Source organism: Eschrichtius robustus, chromosome 17 (assembly GCF_028021215.1).
Source record: "Eschrichtius robustus isolate mEscRob2 chromosome 17, mEscRob2.pri, whole genome shotgun sequence".
Classification (NCBI taxonomy): domain Eukaryota; kingdom Metazoa; phylum Chordata; class Mammalia; order Artiodactyla; family Eschrichtiidae; genus Eschrichtius; species Eschrichtius robustus.
In genome coordinates, this window is record NC_090840.1 from 5,317,954 (window position 1) to 5,330,737 (window position 12,784).

The 12,784-nt window shown below is 41.5% G+C and overlaps 1 pseudogene; it reads left to right on the forward strand.

The window, feature by feature from the left end:
- Positions 1-277: 277 nt before the first annotated feature.
- Positions 278-10,635, forward strand: LOC137751012 (GSK3B-interacting protein-like; annotated as a pseudogene).
- The last annotated feature ends 2,149 nt before the right edge of the window (positions 10,636-12,784 follow it).

The window sequence follows — 12,784 nt, forward strand, 5'->3', positions numbered from 1 at the left end:
AGAAGCCAAGATTAACTGTAATTACAGGGTGTTGTGGTGAGGGCTTGATCCCACCCTTCTTTCCCTGCTCCTGTCTGCTCTCCTGAGTCACTTTGAGTCACTCTTCAGGTATCGATTGCAGGATTTTTCTGCTTCTGTTGTTTAAAATGAGGGCTTTTTATTTTTATTTATTTATTTATTTTTGTCTCTTGAGAGAACATAATAGCCTAAATTGGATTTCTGTTGGTTCCACGTGGTCTGAATGCTTCCCTGCCTTTGACCTCCTCTGCCCCAGCGCATGAGCTCCTACACCCTGACCTTGTCAGGGCCCTGGGATCCGGAAACCTCCTTTTGCTTTAGGCTTTTTCACAGACTAGCTCTTTACCAACTGATTAATATGAAGACCTTGTCTTCTCTCCCACAAGCTGTGCAGAACGCTGTCTGCCAGCCGCACAGATCACAGGACGGCAGTGAGGGGTCGCCCGGCTCCTGCAGGTGCATTTGCCTTGTTGGGTCTCCCGCTGTCTCCTCTAAGCCTCAGCAACTTTCACTGTGCTCTGCGGAGAGCCAGTTTTATGGATCCACATAATACAGTCTGTACATCTGTATAATACTTATATATCCATGTAATGTAATAATATCAATAGGTAGGTTTTGTTGTTGTTGTTTTGTTTGCTTGTTTGTTTTTCTTTTTCTATTTTGGCCCACTGTGCTGGCATGTGGGATCTGAGTTCCCCGCCCAGGGATGGAACCCACACCTGCTGCAGTGGAAGCGGGGAGTCTTAACCGCTGGACTGCCAGGGAAGTCCCAGTATTTTTGTTTTTGTTTTTCTAACAAAAGAATCTTTTGTCCTTTGAGTTCAAAGCATCCTAATATTTCTTGTAAAACATCACATATCCCCCTAGATGTAGAAATCAAGGGCATTATGATTACTTTTTTAATTTTTGGCTGCATTGGGTCTTCGTTGCTGCGTGCGGGCTTCTCATTGCAGTGGATTCTCTTGTGGAGCACGGGCTCTAGGCGTACGGGCTTCAGTAGTTGTGGCACGTGGGCTCAGTAGTTGTGGCTCACGGGCTCTAGAGCACAGGCTCAGTAGTTGTGGCGCACGGGCTTAGTTGCTCCGCGGCATGTGGGACCTTCCCGGACCAGGGCTCGAACCCGTGTCCCCTGCATTGGCAGGCGGACTCTCAACCACTGCGTCACCAGGAAAGCCCTGATTACTTACTTTTTAATCTAGTGCATGGAACAACTTGACATGAATCCCTTAACCAATACAGATGGAGCAGCCTATGTGTGTCAGGCACTGCCGTGGGTCCTGGGGAGACGTGTACCCTTTGCGTCGAGAAAACTGACATCAAGCAAAAAAAAAAAAAAAAAAAAAAATCACGTGACGACAAGTCAAGGGGGTGAAGATTATAGCAGAGGGAGGGGCCGGGGAGGGGCGGTGAGCAGGCGTCAGGCAAGGACTCTGAGGAGTGTCATTGCTGCAGGGATCTGGATCCAGGGAGCCCAGACGTGGCCCTGCTGGGGCAGATGCTTGGGCTGGTCCCCACCTCCCTCCTCCGCCCCCAGCCGTGTGCACCCGCGCCCTGGAACCTGATGGTCTTCTCTCTTCTCTCAAGCTCCGGAAGCATCTCTTTGCTGTTCCTCCTCAGGTCTCCCCCCAGGGCTGTGGGAACTCAGCCCCAGCAGGGAGTGTTGTGGGTTGGTCGTCCTCTTGAAGCCGAGGAGGTACAAGGTGGAGGGTAAACGCCTTTCTTCCCCTGAAGAGACAGTTGTGAGGAGGGCGGGCCTGGCCCCTCGTTGCAGGCCGCACCTGCTCCCACGCTCTCCGTGGGCTTTTCTCCTCGCGCCCCTTCCTTGGCTCCGGGGTCCCTGATCCCTTCTAAATAAACCACTTGCATCCAAGTCCTTATCTTAACTTCTGGGTTCGGACGAAGCCGAACCAAGCTACATGCTAATTATTTTCTTGTTGTTGCTGTTTTTCTCTTCGAAAGGAAATCCATTTTTAACGTGTATGAGTCCTAAATTATTCTTCCCTTGTTGGGCTACCCTCTACAGACGGTTTCCTCAGTCATGCCGCTTTCATCTCCGTTACCTCATAACAATCCTTCCCCATTTTCTTCTTCTTCCTTCTCCTCCTCCCCCTCCCCTCCTCCTTCAACAATTAAACGTCAAAGGATAGAAACTCTCACTAGTAGAACCTGGGGCATCCTCTTCAGACTTTAAAAACTAGGGTAACGATTTATCTGAGTATTGAACACCATTGTACCATGTAACGTAATGCCCTTCTGTAATGTCTAAATATAACAGTGAAACACGGACATTTATAAAAAGAAGCAGAGACAGCCTGCCCAGATATAGACCGTAGTAGCATTAATTAATATTTGTTGAATACTAAGTGCACAAAGCAGCTGCTATTTCATAGGCCAGCAAAGAGCAAATGCCAGTTTTATGGAAGGAAGGGTAGCATCGCCCCGGGCTGGATGGGCACACGAGAGTGCAATCACAGGCTCCATTTGCAGCCTCTGCAGAAACGGGACACCGCTCAACAGTTCTGGGAAACGAGTCCATCTTCCCGAGCTAATCAAATATCTCACAGTGCATCACGGAGGGACTCGCTTCGTGAGAAGTGAAAAGTCCTCCATGTTTCCGTGAGTGCTAATGATCAAGAGGAACATTTCAAAATCCGTATAAGTAAGAGCATAGGCGAAGACTTTACGGCGATGGTGTGACCCTCCTGGGTCAATAATAGCTCCTGGAATATGAAAACATAGACTGAAGCTCTGCATGACGGAGCACTTTTCCTAAATGGTGATTTCAACCAGAAGAAAAGTGTGTGGATAGTAATACAGCATTCTTCAACATGCAGCCACTAAATCTTCAAATAACTCCAAAGAAGAAGTAATTTGTGCTTTTTGTTATGTACTTTTTGTTTAAAATCTCCCATGATGGAGGCATGTCCTTGCTCTTGTAGGTTCATGAAGAGAACCATGTGTTGCCGTGGAAACTAGGATGAGGGGTGTTGAAAAATGGAACTTGGGAAGTAGGGGAGGTGCCATGCAGCAACCGATGGGACCACAGAGTGTCCCCCAGTTCAGGGGAGCAGGGGGGCCTGACCGCACCCCACGGTGTCCAGGCAGAGTCAACTCCTCTCTTTTTTAAAAAACGGGACCGAGACCCTCCACACTGGAGTGCGTGACACTGTGATGGAGACCTGACGGCTGCAGGGGCCGCTCTGCCCTGGACAGGTGGCCCGTCTGAAGCAGGTATGAGGTGTGGCTGGCAGGGGGGACGCCATGGAAGTGCCAGGGAGGAGGGATGGAAGAGGAAGAAGAGACAGTTTTCTGTTGTGGTTGTGGGAGGTTGGTTTTCTGGTTGTGGGAGGCTCTGGAACCTGCCCTGAGGACCCACCCACATTCAAGGCTGCGATGGGACCCCTGTGGTCTGTGCCAGGCCGGCCTTGACTCTGTTCCTTGCTATCTGTTTGAGGAGCCCCTTTCAGCAGCCATGGGACTCGGGGATTCTGCAGTAGCAGAAACAAATGCCTGGTGGCTCGTAGCATCTTGTGAAACTATAGCATCGTCATGGTGCCCACGGCACTTTGGGAGTTAGAAGTGAATGTCCACCACCCAAGTCCCAAACGAATGATCTGAGCAAAGACTAAAAAAGAGAAAACGCTGTCCTTACTCCTGTCACCCGCACTTCTCACTTGGAGATACCTGTCCTGGCAGGCGTCCTGCTCTCTTCTTTTCCTCGGTGAGGTCCTGGCTTCTAAGGATGTTCAGTACGACATCTTGGCCTTAAATAGCTTCCCAAGTTTGGTACCGAGGTCTCAGAAAGTGCAAATTGGTGATATCCACGTATTCTGGCTTCTCTTGTCTATATTATCCCTCACTGGGGGCTACAACGGACCCCAGGGCAGCTCCTCAGTGGAAATCTCTTATGTGAACAGCGCATTTAACATTCTCATATAGGTCATTCCAGAGCACTGAGTAGCGTTCCCTGTGCTCTACAGTAGGTCCTTATTTGTTACCTATTTTATATATAGTAGTGTGTATATGTCAATCCCAATCTCCCAATTTATCCCTCCACGCACCCCCGCTTTCCTCCTTGGTAACCGTAAGTTTGTTTTCTACATCTGTGACTCAATTTCTGTTTTGTAAATAGGTTCATTTGTGCCATTTTTTAGATTCCACATATAAGTGATATCATACGATATTTGTAGAAATGGGTTTTCTTGTCTTGCACCTTGGCTATTCCCTTGCTAGACGCACGTACCAGGAAGCACCAGACAATTTAACTTGACCAGAGACAGCATGCTTAACTTCTCTTATTTTTTATTTTTATTCTTTGTGCTTTTATTTTTCTTTTTTGTTCCCTCTCAGGGGGAATTATATATTTAGGAAAAGGACTAGTAACTTCTTTACATAAATATATGATTGGAATAAAAATTAGAACAAGTATTAAGTATTAGTGAAAAGGATACCAGATTAAAACTAGGTATTATCTTTTCTGAATCATGTTTAGTAGTAGGGTTTAATTATTTTAATGAATGCCAACTTATCTGAGTCTCAGATAACTCTTCCACAGAAATCTTAACTAAAACACTAATCTCCCTCTGCTAGCAGGATATGGAACCTGTGGTGAATGTTCAAGAGGGAATAACCCCATGAGCGCTGCGAAGGGTAAAGCTAATCCCGTAAAATGAGAGTAAAGCCACAGGGAGAAAGATAGTAAATACAACAGAGTGTCAGTTAAAAGATAGAATCAAAACAAATGAAACCTTCTTGATTTTGTGTTGAAGTTCCCAGAAGTTGCATGGAGATGGGAGAAAGCCTGTCCCATGCATTCAGAGATTTGAAATTGCAGTGAAAGTTGAGCTGCCTTGTGTGGATTTTTGCATTACTTAAAATGTTACATTTAGGTTTGAGCTCTATTGTTTTTATCAAAGATACTTTTTATTAGCCATGTGGTTAGGTCAGGGTTTGGTTCCTTGGGATGATAGCAAAGATTACTGACCAAACAAACCCTGGTGACCTAAAGTTCATTGGGAAAAACTAAATTTGAAGTACAGAAGAGATTGGTATTAAATCAAACTTCACTCAAGAAAACTGAGTTTTAAATACAGGAGAGATCATCTCTAAACAATAAAAACCCTGGGACCAGTGACAAATAATTAAGGTAGGAATTTTAGAGTCTGAAGTAGAAACCAAGCACTATGGTTCCCGCTTCTGTAGACTGGTCTCCATGGTAGGCAATTTCATAGATTAACTAATACAGCCTAGATGCCGCCAACATTACAGATGAGGAAAATGAAGCTCTGAGGGGGACTTATCTTGAACTTCATGCCTAATAAATACAGTAGCTGGATTTAAACCAAGATCCATTTGGCACCAAAGTCCAGTACGCTAGGTGAAAATGAGGGGAGGCTGGCGGCCAGTAAGGGTAGGGAAACTGTCAGGATTGCCAGCAATTCTCTTTCTGTGTGGTTTGCTTTTTAACTCTTCAACTCAAGTCTATGCTCCACGGAGACTTGCTGGATCTTTTTTACATGATGAAGGGTCTCCATGGGAAGACCCTAGGTAGCATTTGAGCTCCACACAGGTAATTTGCATGGGGTCACCTTTGCTTCAGTGCTGGTTGCTGAATTTCCTTTCCATGGCTGGCAGCTGTGAGGACTAACTGGTACCCGCCGGTGATTAGGAACCATCCTTTCTTATTCTTGTGGAGTGAAACTGGAAAAACCAAATACACTTCTCTGTGGTACTTGGTACAGACTGCTGACCTCTTCGTAGTGCTTCAGTGAGTTTCCTTGGGCATTAATTTTGTTTGACTGCTAAGTTTCTGCCTTGGTTCCACGGTTTATGAATTTCTGTGGGTTCTGCTCCTGCAGTCACACGGAACCTAACCAATGACCAGTCCTTTCACATTGTCTTTGTTCTTTCACAGAGGATTTGGCTCCAGAGCTGACCATCCTGAACTCTTTTAAAACCGTGTCTGAGAAAAAGAGAACATTAAAAACTGCAAGTTAGCATGCAGTCATTGTGGACCTAGTTACTTTCATAGGCAGAGAGCACTTATAGGCTAGAGTTTTCCTCATTGCACATCACAGTCAGATTTATTCAGTTTTAAATGATTATGAGCCAAAATTGAAAGTGCTGGTATTCCCCGCTTCCCTAACCACCACCCACCCATCTGCAGCTTATCCTATTTGTTCCATAAATTTATAAGTGATTGAAAATAAAGGCCACTCTTCATTCTTCCCACCTGAAACAAGGTTCCTTGACAAATGAGCTTACAGATCATCATAAAAAGAATGTAGACTAGTTTTACAGGGGGAAACGCCAAAACCATGATTTTGGGCTGCTTCTCCATACAAATTACTAGGGGATAATTTTACTCTTCCTAATCCGGTTGCAGCCCCCCGTCCCTACTGCACGGCCTGGACCTCCTTCCCTTCGCTTTTTACCCTCCCTCTGAGCTATTGAATTACTGGGTTCTTTACCTAGTCCCAAGATAGGGAAGAATATCAACCATTACATCACTTAGTGTTACTACAGAGTGATGCTGGTCTCATGGCTCTTAAAGATAAGAATAATCTGTTATTTATTTTCTTTTTAAAACAATGTTTTAAAATCACTAGTGTTAATCTTTCATCTATGTTAAATGGAAATATTAATGTGTTATATAAGTGCACTTCTAAGTTACAAATTTTATAACAGTTTTATATGTAGAAATTCCCCACCTGTGTTTATTTGGTATTCCTATTTAAAGAATTTCTTTTAAAAATTGCTAAACCACATGACGCAGAGGCAATACTATACAGAGAGCCACTGAGTAATTATCAAGGAATAATAGCTCCTTTTACATGAACTGTCTTTCTGGACTTGAGAAAAGAACGGGACTTCATTGAGAGGCCAATCTAAAAAAGTACCATAACTAACAAATGCTATTCATATATCCTTAGCTGTTTGTGTAGATTATAACCAGAATTAAAGGAAATTTCATGAATAAAATTACATCTTCTCATTAAGACTTCAAATTATGTTGGAAAATTACCTCTAATTTATTTAAAATATGAGTGAAGTTTTGCATAAATTCTGCATGCAGCACCACTAGCTTACTTTAGTTCCTTGTTATAAGCAAGGATATTTGAAAATTGTAGCTGAATGCTATCAAAATGACAAATTTTCCTCCAATGTGAATTGAGTTTAATTCTCTAATTCTTTGAATTTTTTATACGACACAGTGTGTTCTTAACTAAGATAAAGTTAAGAGTCTTTAGAGCTAGTAGGGAAATTAGAGTTTAGTCTTGTCTTCTCCTTTTGAAGAGCATGCATCTGAGGTTGGTGGCACATCTGGGGTATCCTGGGTAGACCAGTAGACTCAAATCCCAGGAAGCAGGAGCAAGTCCCACGCTCTTCTCTTCGCGTGTGTCCTCCATGGATGCTGAAGAGAGTTCCTTCTGCACACTTCCTTTATTTTCAATTTCATTGCCTCTGCCCACACTGAAGTTATCATCTATTGTTGGGTGTAGTTTAGTCCTTTATATTATGTGGCACCATGTCAAGAGCACAGTAAAGATTGTACTGATTTGTTACCAAAAATAACAAGTTTATCTTTATTCTGTCTAAAAAGACAACTAAACTATCACTAAATGCCAGGACTCTCTTTAAAGAAAACCACTTTGTGATGTAATGGAATAGCTACTCAGCAGATGCTTTTTGAGTTAATGAATGAATCTAACATTCTTTTAAAATTTTCTTTTTGAAAGAGTATGAAGTGGTTTGCCTATATATTTCTAGTTAAACTCATTCTCCATGGTATTTCCAACTATCCTTTCAAAATGTGTTTCTGGTTATACCATTGCTCTCTGTATAAACCTTCCACTGTTCCAATGAATAGAGTCTGAATACTTCAGGACGGCATAAGCAACATTTTATACAGTGGCATAAGACAGTGGTAGACTGCACACTCTGGGTGAATACCTAGAAAATCAAGGCTGGATCAACACGAAGTTGGGACAATTATTGAAGTGTAGTTAGAGTTCACTTACTTCTTTAGTAGTTTTTTAAATAAAAAGCTACATAGTAGTGACTCTAGTACTCCTTTCCAGTGCATTTACCATGTGATCTCAGACCAAAGTCCAGTTTGTATTGGAATTTGTTTTAAAAGACACAATACATGTCGCTTGCAAACTTGTATGGACTATTGTTTTATTTCTTGAGAGTGTCTGAATCTTCAGCTGAACAAATGTCAGAATTTGTCAATTCTCTCTAAAGCGGGAAAAATAAAACAAAACAAAACAACAACAACAGTAAAAGTTAAAACAGAGGGATGAACTTGAAGTTGTATCTAGATCTGGGAGAGGTTAGTATATATGAAAAATATTCTCACAAAGAAGTATTTTAAAAAATTAAAAATCTGGTCATATTGGTATCTTTTTCAGTGATAATTAGTTTTCTTGACAGTATAAGATTTGATTGGCTTTTTATTGAATATTCTGCATGATTCTATATAGCTGAAGTATACCCTGCTTGATCTTTAATCATTGTTTTCTTTAGTTTAATAGTTGGGTACCATTATATGAATACTCATTTTCTTCTGTTGACTTTGTGGGTAGATATTCTCAGATTTCTCTGAGTCTAATGGAAGATAAAAGATATTCTTTTCTCTCCTTTCATGATGTTGCCTGCCTTTGGCTTCATCCTTCCATAGATTAGGATATCGGACTCCACTTCTAAGGTTTTTATAGTGGAAGATGCTAAAAAAAAATGCACAGACGTATAGATGATTGAGGTGATGGCCAAATCCCCTGACCTGGGCTGAGAACAAACACCCCTCCTCAAACCCCTTAGTTGTTTGATGCCCCTATGAACATTTCCATTGAGTCCTATGACATGTATTGAAGAGATGGCATTAAAACAATACTTCTAACATCATATCTATATTTCCATTATCATCATATTATACCCTTATTATAGGAAATGTTCTCTTTTTTACTTAGATACTTGTATTACACTGGAAACATAAGAAATATGTCTGATAAAATATACCCCATATAGAGTAAAAAGCAGAGGTTTCTCTAATTTCTAGAAAAATAGAAATAGAACTCGCCTCTATGAAATCAAAGAAAAACACTCTGTTGCCCCATAATACCACATTCTATGACACAAAGTCAGCTAAATAAACAGTTGGACACATAAAAATCTAAACTTCTCAGATGGATGAACTGGAAATCATTCTGTTCTCCCTCTTTACCTGGATCCCTTTTCCCCTTCCAACTCTGTTCCCCCTGGCTCTGGGGCAAACCTAACATTTATGGGTCCAAATATTGATAGTCCCCGGGAAATATGGTGGTAGCTGGCCCCAAACCCATAGAATGTACAACGTCAAGAGTGAACTCTAATGTAAACTCTGGACTGTAGGTGATAGCGAGGTGTTGGTGTAGGTTCATCGACTGTAAGAAATGTACTACCCTGGTGAGTGATGTTGATAATAGGGGAAGTTGTGCATGTGTGGAGGCAGGGTATAAATGGGAAATCTCTTTACCTTCTGCTTCATTTTCCTGTGAACCTAAAGCAGCTCTAAAAAATAAAATCTAAAAAAAATGAGACCAAGGCCCTAGGTCCTGGCCGTGCTGTGAACTGTTGTAGAATATCAACACTTGGTTAACACTTGGGGTTCTCCCTCCTAACATCTTTCGTGGAATTGGCTAACCACCTATTTTGGAAAGGCAAGGAACAGAATGCCTCTTAGAATGCTGAGAATAAATGTTTAACAAAATTATTCTTTTTCATGGGGTTATTCTTGTCTTTCTATTTGGCTGAATGTTCCTTAAGGGCACAGACCACACCTTATACTTAGAATATGCATATTAGACTTATGAATATGCATATTAAACTTATGCATCTCAACGGAATCTGTTCGGCAGGAATTTGCGTTGGTACAAGGTAGCTATTATCTTGGTTAGAGTTGCGGATGTCCAGAAAATCTGTATCCCTTGAATTAAAATAAATAAATGGCCAGATGCCTGGGGAGGGAGTAAGAGGAGGACTCGGGGCGCGCGCAGACTTGTGCCTGAGGTGGCAGGAGTAAGATGGTAGTGTTCCCACGTCGCACGCTTCTCAGAGCCGAAAGAGGGCACAGCTGCAGCCACTCCACCTACTGTAAAGATCACCGAACTTGGAGTCAAAGGGCTTAGGTCAAAGATTTTAGGTCAAAGATGTTTGCAGAAGGGAAACAGACTGTAATCCCATGGAGCTGAGCAGTGTGTCAGGATTTGAAGAAGATGCAGAGCTTAATGGCTTTGAAGGATCTGATATGAAAGACATGAGGCTGGAAGCTGAAGCAGCTGTAAATGATGTTCTCTGCAGTTAACACCATGTTTGTCTCAAAAACCCTGTGCTGTGCAGACGATGTGGCCTATATCGATGTGGAAACAAGAGAAAGGAAGAGATACTGCCTGGAGCTCACTGAAGCAGGGCTCGGGGTGGTAGGTTGTGCTTTCGACCAGGTGGATGATCATTTACAGACTCCCTACCATGAAACAGTCTACTCCTTGCTGGATGTGCTCAGCCCTGCCTACCGGGAAGCCTTTGGAAATGCACTCCTTCAAAGACTTGAAACTGAAAAGGGATGGACAGTCATGACTAAGTTTTTCCAGTTAGAGGGGCTGTTGCTGGTACACATGTTGACATAAAGCTTGAAATTCTTGCAGGTGGTCATAGTAGAAAATGCGTCTTTGATTTTGTGTCTTTATCATTTTTTGCTTCACATTTAGGCTTTTGATGGAGGACTTTATTGACTAACGAATTGTGTTTCTCAGTTTCTGATTCATTAAGGAAATCCTGAGGCCATTGCTGTGATGCCATCATTAAGACATTCAAATTTCTTCATATAGTATCTCTGGCATTCTGAAAACCTAATCAGTATTTCATTCTCTTATTACAGGACTTTGATGCTGCCAGCACTTTCTTTCATATAGGAAATTCTAGATTTGCATGGTCATATAGGAAATAAACTAACTTCAAACTTTGATTCAGCTTGCTAAATCAGGGGTTTACTGCCAGCTTGGACTGACTTAATAAGGGAAAAAAACAGCAGTAGATTATGTTGGTAGAGCTTTTTATTTATTTATTTATTTTTATTTTTTTTATTTTTTTTATTTTTGGTAGAGCTTTTTATATTCAGACATCTTTTACATACATTATCATCACATTTCATCTTCAATAGTTCTCGGAAGAAATCAGGAAGCATTACAATTTGCATTTTAAAGATGAGGAAAGTGAAGATGAGAGGAGGAGGTTTTCAAAGGTCACAGAGCTGGGAAGTGAGTCTGTAATAACCCTGATCTGTTCCCATATAAGAATCCAGAAGGCACATCCCTGATGGAAGACCACACTTTCCAAGATAGGATCATAGTGTCTGGCATTTGAGTACGCCTCAGAGGAAAGAAGAGACAAGTATTATTGAGGAGGGGTCTATCAAAGACCTCGCTCAGGTACACATTTCAACGTAGAGATTCTCCCATCTTACAAGCAGGGTGGATGTGCTATCCTAATATTAGTTACATAGTTGGCAGAGATAAAATGAACCAGTACCAAGAGTTATATATCATCTAGAAGTAGCAGAATGTCTGATAAATTCTTGGTTGTCTTCTTGGCATTTATGTCCTTAATTTATGTTGAGTAAATTGTGATCAGAACTGTTGCTGTCATCATGATTGCGACTATCAGTTGAACTTGAAAGAAAGTGAAAATGTCACAGACATCACATTAACTGGGCAGAAATAAACTGCCTCTGGAGACAGGTATTTGAGATTGAAAGACGTTCAAAGAAGAGTCATAAGACCATATTCTAGGAGCTCTCCAAAGTTCTGGGATTAGAGTCATACAGTATAAGTTCAATTAATATATTGGATTGAATGAGTTAGTGAATGACATAGAGTTTTATTGCTTGACAAAATCCTGTTCATCTATAAGCTACTAGTTAAGTAAATGGAGGATATATCTTAATTGTCTTATCTCTATCATTTTATCATTAAAAGTATCCCAGAGTGATGCATGTTAACAAAACTTTGTGCCATTATTTTAAAAAACAACGTGATACATATTATTTTCAGATTAAGTGATATTAAATATTAATTGACATCAGTATAAAGCCTTCTTCAGAGAAAACTGACTTTCATTCCAATTTGTTTTCTCATACGTATCATATTAGAATGTGTTTCCTTACTTTTATGTTTGTTAATAATATGCAGTTATCGAAGAGCAAAGAAAAATTGATTCTGCCAGTGATGGTCCTTAGTTGCAACTTTGCGTCACATTTCACAGTAATGATGTAAAATTGTATTGAATACTATTTTTTGCCATTGCACACATGGAAGAAGTTTAAATGCAGTGGATTTCAACCAAGTAGCTAACTATTTAACATCACATTTTAACCTAATCCAGAGTATTAGTTCTCTGTCACTACTGTATCAAATGACCACAACTGGGTGGCTTTAAACAACGGAAATCTATTCTCTGACAGATCTGGAAGCCTGAGTCTGAAGTCAGTTTCCTTGAGCTAAAATGAAGGTGTCGGCAGGACCAGATGCCCCTTGCGGGCTCTGGAGAGGGTTCGTTTCTTGTCTCTTCCCACTCCCATGGGCCGTCAGGGTTCCCTGGCTTGTGGCTTCATCTCTTTGTTCTGTCTTCATGTTGTCTTCTCTGTCTGTCTTCTCCTCCATGTGCATGTCTTCTAAACATACATGTGATTGCATTTGGGACCAACCTGGATAGTCCAGGACAATCTCCT